Consider the following 10,522-nt stretch of genomic DNA (forward strand, 5'->3'; position numbering starts at 1 on the left):
CCCATCTGCGGTTGGCAAATCAGCAATGAGTTAAGATTACAACCCCTTAATCCTACCCAGCACTAGTCATGCTGGAGACCTTGGGGATGTTCAACTCCAGTCTGGGGGTCCCAGGAGGTCAACCTGCCTTGATCTGCCTAGGGATCTTGTCCCTAGGAGGTTATCATGCCTCAATGTGCTCAGGGGTCCACCAGTATGGGGGGCCAGGAGGTCGACATGCCTCAACCTGCCCAGAGATCCAATTCTAGGGAGGCCTACCTGCCTCGACCTACCCAGGGAGTCAATCTCTAGGAGGCTGTCATGCTTCAGCCTGCCTGGGCATCTGCATCTTGACCCAAGGACACCTGGCTCTCAGGTTGCAACAGTATTGGGCAGGATAAGCTTCAGAAAGACTCACTCCTAAGGAAGTCCACCTATGGAAATAGAAGAGGGCCTCTTGGTTGTTGGGCTGTGCCTGGTCTCAGCAATAGCTTTGGAATCCAACGAGAACCCCACTGCCTTTCTGGAAAGGCTAAAAGAGGCCCTCCACAAGTTTACCAATCTGGACTTAAAATCTTATGATGGACAGGTAATTTTAAAGGACAAGTTTCTGTCCCAGTGTGCATCAGACATCAGGATAAAGTGACAACAGCCTCTTTAGATGAGATGGTCCAGACAGCCTCCCATACCTTTTATAACAGAGAACAAGAGAGGGAAGCCAAGGCCCAAGAAAGGAAGAAAAGAAAAGAGACAAGGCATGCTCAGATGCTATCTGCCCTTCAGGAAAGCCCTATCACAAACCGCAACTCCTTGAAGGACAAGGCACAAGGCAAACGCCTACTATGTAGACAGGCAGGACATTGGGCCAAAGAGTGTCCAAACTGTGACCAGTCTCCTAACACGGCTTGCTTCAAATGCCATCAATTGGGAAACTGGGTGGCACTCTTCCCTTGGGACCCAAAAGCCTTGAGGTCAAGCACCAAGCCTTCCCTCACAATGGGTTCAACAGAACTGAAGCAGTCTGCTTCAGCCAGCCTGCCTGTCACAAATAACCATGACAGGGCTGGAGCCAAGGGTACAGCTGGATGTGGCAGGTAGGTCCGAGAATTTCTTGGTTGGCACAGGGTCTACCTGCTCTATCCTGACCTTCTACTCTGGAAGCTTCTTCTCCCAAACCTGTACCATTTTGCTACAGGAAAGAAAAAAAGAAAAAAAAATACAAAAAGATTCACCTGAGTACTTCTAGGTTGCTGGGATGAACAAATATTTCCCCACCAGTTTCTGGTGGCCTCTGAGTGCCCTACTCCCTTATTGGGACGAGATCTCACCCTGCCTTTGAAATCTTGCAGCTATTGCAGTCCTGCTGGAAGGTGGTTTAAAACTCTCTCAGGGGCAAACTAGTTTTTACCAGTCATCAAGTGAAACAACTCCTGAATGAGAAAGGCCATTTATGGATGTCTGATCAAAGAATCCTCAGATAACAAGTAGGGCTGATGGAAAATCCAGGCCTTACTATATCTCCTTGTGAGGTTCTTAACCCAGCCACCCTCTGTCTACCCCCAAGGGCTCTCTCTCCTTTTAATCTTGCCTAAAAACTTTGGACGACTGGACAAAACCCAGAGGGGGATTGTCAGAAGATCCTCTGGCTAATCCTGAGGAAATCTGGTACACTGATGGAAGCAGCTTTGTCTTGGATGGGAAAAGAAGAGCTGGATATGCAGTAGTCTCCAATTTTGAGACCCTAGAGGCTAAACCTTTGCCCCTAGGTACTTCAGCCAAGTTAGCTGAGATCATAGCCCTGACTCGAGATTTAGAGCTGGGAGAAGGAAAAAGAGTCGCCATTTACGCTGACTCCAAGTATCCCTTTTTGGTGCTACATGCACATGCGGCTATTTGGAAAGAAAGAGGCCACTTGACCACCCAAGGGTCCCCAATCAATCAAATCCTTAGGCTTTTGGAGGCAGTCCATCTGCCCACTGAGGTTTCAGTCTCCCACTGTAAAGCACACCAAAAGCTGAGCATGGAAGGGGCATGAGGGTACCAGGCAGCTGATCAGGCAGCTACGAGCAGCATTACAGAACAATGACCTAATAGGGGTTGCCGCCTTAGTTCCACAGACTAATTTTCCAGAAACGCCTTCATATACTGAAGGAGAGACTCTTAAAGCTAAGAGTGAGGGCTTTCAAGAAGATCAAATGGGGTGGTTCCTAAAGGAGGGACTCCTTTTTCTGTCTGGGAACCTCCAATGGAAGTTGGTTAACTCTTTGCATGCCACCATTTAAATCAGAAGGTCCTCCAAAGATTACTAAAAAGGTCCTTCAGAGGAACAAGCTTCCAATTGACTATAAAGCAAGTGGTCCTCTCTTGTCCTACTTGCCAATTAAAGAACTCCCAAGGAACTCAAAGACCCCAGCTGGCCTAGCCCATCCAACGACATGGGACATACCTAGGAGAGGGCTGGCAGGTGGACTTCACCCAGATGCCAGTTTTTCAAGGGTATAAATACCTATTAGTCATGATAGATACATTCACAGGATGGATTAAAAGCTTTCCCACCTGGACTGAGAAGGCTGAGAAGGTGGTTAAAACAAACAAACAAACAAACAAAAAAAACAGCTCCATGAAATCATTCTGAGATTTGGTCTGCCCAGGTCATTACAAAATGACAATGGAACATCATTTACTTCTAAGTTCACCCAAGAGGTCTCTAAAGCCTTGGGCATCATTTATTACCTCCATTGTGCCCGGAGACCTCACCCCACTCCAGTACTCTTGCCTGGAAAATCCCATGGATGGTGGAGCTTGGAAGGCTGCAATCCATGGGGTCGCTGAGGGTCAGAAACGACTGAGCAGCTTCACTTTCACTTTTCACTTTCATGCATTGGAGAAGGAAATGGCAACCCACTCCAGTATTCTTGCCTGGAGAATCCCAGGGATGGGGGAGCCTGGTGGGCTGCCCCGAGTCTGGGGTTGCACAGAGTAGGACACGACTGAAGCAACTTAGCAGTAGCAGAGAGCCAACCAATTCTTAAAATCACTGATAAAAAAAGATAACCCAGGAGACCTCCCTGGGATGGAAGGAGGCTTTACCAATTGCTCTCCTCTGCACCCATATTGCCCCTAAAGAATAGGTTCATCTTAGTCCTTATGAGATGCTATATGGGAGACCTTTTGTTTATGTCAATGACATCTTCCTAGATCCAGAGGTTCAGACCCTCTGGTCTTACACCATGGCCATTGGGCAATTCAAACAAGATATACGCTTATGGGATGTCAACCAGGACCCAAAAGATTCTAAAGAGTCACCACTATATGCTCCAGGGACTCTAAAGTCTGGAAAGATGGGTCCCCAAAGGCTCAACTCCAGCCCACATGGAAGGGCCCCTACCCTGTAATACTTTCTACCCCCACAGCAGTCAAAGCACCAGGACGTGACTCCTGGATTCACTACTCATGAGTAAAGCGTGAAAGAAAACAGAAGAGAATACTCAGTACACCTGTCAGCAAGCTACAACATGCAGTGCCGGTTCAACAAGGATAGACAAAAGTACAACCAGCCACAGGAAATACCACTCGCCCTTAGATGTACACCACTATAAGGACTCTGAGGCCTGATACTAGCAAGAGGGGCAGGTCCAATGCCCCTTGCCACCCAAGTTCAGCAGGAAGTAGCCAGAGAGACCTCGACACCCCTATTCCCAAAGAATTAGACCTCCCATCTCTTGAAGGGGGAGTGTCAGGTAGTTAGAATAGGAAAAGGAAGTCCAGAATGGTGCTGCCTAAAAGGCAAAGCAGGGAAAAGCGCACGAAAATAAACAGAGGAAGGTCCAAGGACCAGAGTGAGAACCTCGGGTGAAGCAAACAGCCCTCCTGGCTAGACCAGTTTACATAGGGCAGGCTCAAGGGAAGGAGAAAAAACATATAAAAAGAGGAGCCAAAGTTGAGCCTCAGGCCCCTCTTCTCTTTGTGTCTTTTGGATGGGGGGTGGAGGCCCACCCTCACACCTGGAGGATGTGTTTTCCTTTGCTTGCCAAATAAAACTGAGCTGTAACACTGGTCCATCCATTTCTTCAAATTTTTGCTGTTGCAAGACAGAACCAAATAAACTACAAACTCCCCTGACAGAAGTGTTCTGGAAAACTTCTACTTGTAGACACATGGAGGGTGCCCCGAACATTGCCGGTCAGGCCCGTAGAAATCTGTCATGGGAAAGAGCAACGGGGCCTTGTTAGTCATCTCTAGGGGCTTCTCTGTTGACAATTCTAGGTCTTTGCCTTTCTTCTCACATCCCTTAAACACACTCATCCCAGTGCTTTCTGTTTCAACAAATTAAGACCATAAACAAGATATCAACTCAATTGGCATTAACATTTATTTGAGGGTCTGCTTCTGGAATCAATCCTGGTGCCAAGAGCTGTATCAATGTGTCCAGTTAGGAAAGCAGAAAACTCTACATTTCAAATAAAATGGATTTAATACAGAAAATGGGTTATAGGGTTGTCAGAAGCCTGCAAGGGCATACTGAGATCATGAAGACCATTAAGCCTCAGAAGGGTTGGGAGAGTGAAAAAAAAAAAAAGTGCGGTAGGGTAGCCAGAATGGAAACCTGAGCAAAAGGGCCCCCCAGGATTGTGGCTTAGGCCTCTGAAGACAGGGTGGAGCACAGTGGTTGCTCAGAAGCCAAAGCTCACGTTCACTCTGCCAAGAAAGCTGCTCAACTGCTACTGCCGTTGCTGCCTCTGAGGCATGAAGCAAGCCTGGAGCCCCGAGCGCCTAAAAGCACCTGGCCAATGGACCCAGCTGTGTGACACGTATAACAGTAATGAGAACTGGAAAGAAAGTCTCCTTCCCCTTTTCCTGTGTTCAGATCTCTGTGATAGAAACTTTAGGGAAGCTACATATCAAGGGACTTGGGGAAACTGAATTTGCAAAGGCACAGTCCCAACATCACAGAGCAGACTATGAAAGTGTAAACCATGACAACAGATCAATATTAAGAGCAAAACTGTAGGGAATATGCTATGCACAGGCCTGTATCAACATAGCTTCCTTGAAAAATAAGAATGACTTTCTCATCAACCCCGGGCGAAGAGCTGGGAGTAGTAAAAAGTACATCTTGGAAAGATGTCTTGAAAACAAGATGTTGAAATACTCATGTGACTGATGGAAAACCGTTAGTGACTGTTCCCATAGCCAGAGTCTTGAGGGAGTTGCTGAGAAAAGGCGTCACTAGCTGAAGGACTAAACAAAGTTATGAAGGCCTGAAGGTTTGACACTGAGGACTGTGCATTGTGTATCTTTATCCCCGATCTAAGATGGTAAAGAACAGATATCTCTAGAGCATGTACAGAAAGTAGATGTTAACAATAAAAGGCATGCTAGGATTAGGATCCGGGCTTTTGCCTGTGAATGGCATCAGCCCCATGATCCCCACTTTATTTCTGAGTCTTATTTTTCTTTATTCTTTTGCAGCACCACTCCCTCAGGTCGGTTCGTTGCTGGGCTTGTCCCAACACAAAACATTTATACCTATTTAATGCCAAGCTCCACTCATCCCAACTTCCCTCTAGGAAAGGACAGGGCATCTCTCTGCATCCGCTCTGTCACTGCCCATCTGCTCTTGCATGCTGTCTGCTTTATCCAGGAGAGAGCTTAGCATCTTAAGCATAGCTGTTTTAAATTCCCAGTCTAGTAAGTCCAGTATCTTTGCCATATCTGAGTCTGCTTTTGAGGCTTACTCTGTTGCTTTCAGTACACTTTGTAATTTTTTCTTGATATCTGGACATGTTATATTGGGTAAAAAGGAATTGCTGAAAATAGGAATGCAGTGGTGAGGTGTGAGAGAGGGGAGGACTTTATGGTTCTACAGTCTTTCAGTGAGCCTGGACCCCTGCACCGTGCACTTCATCAGGGCTTCTCAGCCTGCCTCTCAACCCCGCCTTAGGTGGGACAAGATGGCTAGAGCTGGCTGGGGTTGGGTGTTTCCCTTTGCCCAGGTAATCTAAGCTCTCATGAAAACCCCAGAAGGTTAGGCTTTGGTGAACTAGCTTCTCCTGAGGGAAGGCATTGTTCTTGTTGTTCAGTTGCTAAGTTGTCTCTTTGCGACCCCATGGACTGCAGCACACCAGGCTTCCCTATGCCTCACTGTCTCTTGGAGTTTGCCCAAGTTCACGTCCATTGAGTCGGTGATGCCATCCAATCATCTCATCCTCTGTTGCCCTTCTCATACCTTTAATCTTTTCCAGCACCAAGCTCTTTTCCAGTGAGTCAGTTCTTCACATCAGGTGGCCAAAGTATTGAACTCATTTCCAATGAGTTGGCTTTTTGCACCAGGTGACCAAAGTCAGCTTCAGCATCAGTCCTTCTAATGAGTATTTAGAGTTTGTTTCCTTTAGGACTGATGGGGTTGATCTCCTAACTGTCCAAGGGATTCTCAACAGTCTTTTCCAGCACCAGTTCGCAAGCATCAATTCTTCGGCACTCCGCCTTCTGTATGGTCCGGGTCTCACATCAATATATGACTAGTGGAAAGATCACAGGCCTGTTAAGAAGAACAAAATATACTGGCCTATTTCAAAAAGGCTCTTCTCCCCTTGCAGGAAGCAGGGGGGGATTTTTCTCCTATAACTGAGAATCTGGTCAAGATCCAGGAGACAAAACTCACAAAAGTGTGGGGGTCTCCTTCTGACTGGATCCCCCTGAAGTTGTTTAACTTCCTCAGTTTTTAACTGAGCCTCAGCAATTCATCAGTTACAATTCAGGTCTTCTTACACAATGCTGGTTCCTGCAGAAGTTGCTACACCAGTAAGTTGTGATGCTTTGTACTCACCTGTTGACTTCTCCAATTTGGGGGGAACCATTCTGCCCTGAGACCTTATTTCTCTTATGGATCTATGAAGAGTTGATTTCTCAGTTTGTTCAACATTTTACTTGCTGTTAGGATGGTGTGGTGACTTCCAAGCTTCTTGCATGACAGACTGGAAACCAGAAGTTCTCTGACCTCTCTTTGCATACTCTTTAAATCTATACACTGAGTCATTTTATATTGCCTATTACATTCCCAACTGGACATTCCTCTCAGAATATTTCAAGGTTATCTAGAATTCAACATGTTCAAATCAACTTCCCCTGTTAGTCAATAAAACCACTTTCTCCCACACATTCGCACTGGAACACTGGAGTTTTTCAGATTTTATCACATGTATTTTACTTTTTCCTTTGTAATTTCTCTTCATCCTTTGCTACTTTCACTAAGTCCTGGGACTAGAGCAGTAAACAGATGAGTGTGGACTTTGGAGCTGAATTGTTCAAATCCTGATTCTGCCCCATGCTGGCTGAAGAACTTGGTTTTGGGTCTCCATTTCGTCATCTGTAAAAAGGAATACAGCACTGCATAGAATTGATTTGAGAATTTTTAGTAAATATAAAGCACTTAGAATAGTGCCTGGCATATACAAAACATACATAATTGTTACCTACTAGTATTACCATTATTATTCTTTATTAAAAACTTTGGGGACTTGCTAGAGGTCTTTCCAATGCTGGGGGTGAGGATTAAGAGGTTCCTTTTCCATCCATGGTTGGGAAGCTAAGATCCCACATGCCTCTCGGCCAAAAACCCAAAAGAGAAAACAGAAAAAATACTGTAACAAACTCAATAAACACTTTAAAAAAAAGAATATTGGAGAAAAATTCTTAGAAACTTATCTCAATCTTTTTTTTAATCTAGTATCTTCAGTTACCTATCTACAAAAGGTGGTATATGATAATACTGTGCTAATAAAAATTAAACCAAGCAATGTAAATAAAGCACTAATAAAGTAATCACTCAATACAAGTTGGCTATTATTAGTTATATAATGTGATGATCAATAAAAATAATACTATCCTGTGGAAAATCACCATAGAGTCTTTTTCATCATTAAACAACTGTTTTCAGTGTGTAGATCACATCTTCCCCTGGTACATACTTTCATATTATTGAAGTGTGGAATTCATACCATTTTGCATTACTTTAAAATTTTTATATGATATCACTTATATGCAGAATCTAAACACATGATACAAATGAACTTATTTACAAAACAGAAATAGACCCACAGACATAGAAAATAAACATGGTTACCAAAGGTGGATGGGGAAAGGGATAAATTAGGAGTTTGGGATTAATAGATACACACTACTATATATAAAGTAGGTAACCAACAAGGACCTACTATATAGCACAGGGAGCTCTGCTCAATATTTTGTAATAACTTACAAGGGAAAAGAATCTGAAAAAGAAAAGATAGATAGATATGTATAACTGAGCCACTTTTCTGTATACCTGAAATTAACACATCATTGTAAATCAACTATACTTAATTTTTCAAAAATCATTGCTTAATATTTTTGTGTCTGTATCATCTCAGAAATTATATTTACATAGCATTTCAGCACACTGATCCACAATATTTCACTAAAACACCTACATATTAAGATCATTCAAGTTTGGAACTCAGGGAAAACTGTCAAGAAAATCTGCATGACTTTGCCTTAACACTTCTCTGAGATTATTTCCTAGCACTTTTCACAAGATCTACAAACAAATATTTTAAACACTCTCTACATGATTTTTTAGGTCATGGTCAGGGGTCAAAGTTGCCAAAATATTTTCTAATTTGGGGGAAAAGAGATAACTTTAACCCCTTCACTAACTTAAGCTTCAATGTCAAAGTAAAATATTAAGTAAATACTTGATTTATGGTATTGGATTTGAGCAGATTAAACATACTGCCATAGCAACTTAAATGTTTGGCTATTACTAATCTTTCTCTTTATCTGTCCAAACCCCACAATATTTGAAGCCGTTAGATTATTTATGCAACAATGGGAAGTATTGTTATTTTTTTCCTTTCCAAATATCTTTTAAGTAAATATTGACCACATTGCTTTGCCAAGTCATTTGACCTATAAAATAAGGAATTTGAATTGGATTTCTAATCTCCTTGCTAGATAAAGTATTCTTTCACAGGCCTTATATAATGTGGGGGCTACCTTTGTGGACAAATAAATATCTTACTCAAACCCTGTTCTGCCCTGCTTTATTTTTATAAAGTAGTGGGGAAAATATAGGCTTCTGAATTGAACAGACCTGGCTAGGATTCTGCCACTGCCACTTTCCAACTTCATGATACTTAGAGATGGTATAACTCTGCACCTGCTAAACCTCAACCCTCTGTTTTATACTGATTATTTCATGGCTGGGCACCTGATATAGACTGATGTTTGCATTCCCCAAAATTCATAAGTTTGAACCTAATCCCCAGTAGCTGGTATTTAGAGGCGGGACATTTGGGAGGTGATAAGGTCAGGAGGGTAGAGCTCTCAAGAGTGAGATTGGTGCTCTTATAAAAGAGGCCCTAGAGATTTTGTTTGCTCCTTAAACCATGTGAGGACACAGTGAAAAGATGGTCATCTATGAACAGGAAGTAGGCTCTCCCCTGACACCGAATCTGCCAGCACCTTGACTTAGGACTCTCCAGCCTCCAGAACTGTAAAAAATTAACGTTTGCTGTTTAAACTACCCAGTCTATGATATTTTTGATACATTAATAGCAGCTAAGACAGACTAAAATACTACCTGACCCAACTGCTTGACAGAGAGACTTTAATTAAAAGACAGAAGCCAGGGCCAGGCTATGTTCAAAGAGAGAGGGAGAATCAAAGATGTGAAATAGTCAGTTAGCCCTGATATTCCATATACAATTCACTTCTTGTCCTTTGATGCTTATGTGATTGTCTATTATATTTACACCCTAACACTCTTATTAATGGGCTTCCCAAGCAGTGCTAGTGGTAAAGAGCCTCCCTGCCAATGTAGGAGATGTAAGAGATGCGGGTTTAATCCCTGGTTTTGGAAGATCCCCTGGAGGAGGGCATGGCAACCCAGTCCAGTATTCTTGCCTGGAGAATCCCATGGACAGAGGAGCCTGATGGGCTACGGTCCATAGACAGGGTCACAAAGAGTTGGGCACAACTGAAAGGACTTAAAATGCATTCATTCTTATTAACATCAGCCTGAGTATCTTGATGTTCTTGAAGCCAATATTTCTGATCTAGAAAGGATACTTAGGGACCTATAATTTCTGAGCTTCTCTTATTTAATCTATGAAATGGGAATAATAAGAGTATTTTCCTTATAGAATTGCTCTGAGGATTGTAGGTGAGAATGCATGAAAAACTCCCAGTGGAGTTCTAGAAATATAGTAGATGCTCAGTTAATTGTGGCCTTTAGCTTCCTGCAAATTTATGTCTCATAAATAAACCAACAATTTATTAAGAATTTACATTATTCCCAATACCCTATCCTTCCATTATCCTATAAACAAGTCAAGCCAATGAGTCTTTTGAATTGCTTGGGACATATCAGCCCTTTGATACCACCCAGAATCTCTGAGAAGTGGTCAGACTCCCTTTTTTTGCACTGCTGTCCTTTACGAGTCAAGGTGAGTGAGAGCAGTGTGGTAGCCATTCTGTAGAATTGGTGTTGCCATTCCGTAGA

This window comes from Oryx dammah, unplaced genomic scaffold, assembly GCF_014754425.2.
Source record: "Oryx dammah isolate SB20612 unplaced genomic scaffold, SCBI_Odam_1.1 HiC_scaffold_3, whole genome shotgun sequence".
Lineage (NCBI taxonomy): Eukaryota > Metazoa > Chordata > Mammalia > Artiodactyla > Bovidae > Oryx > Oryx dammah.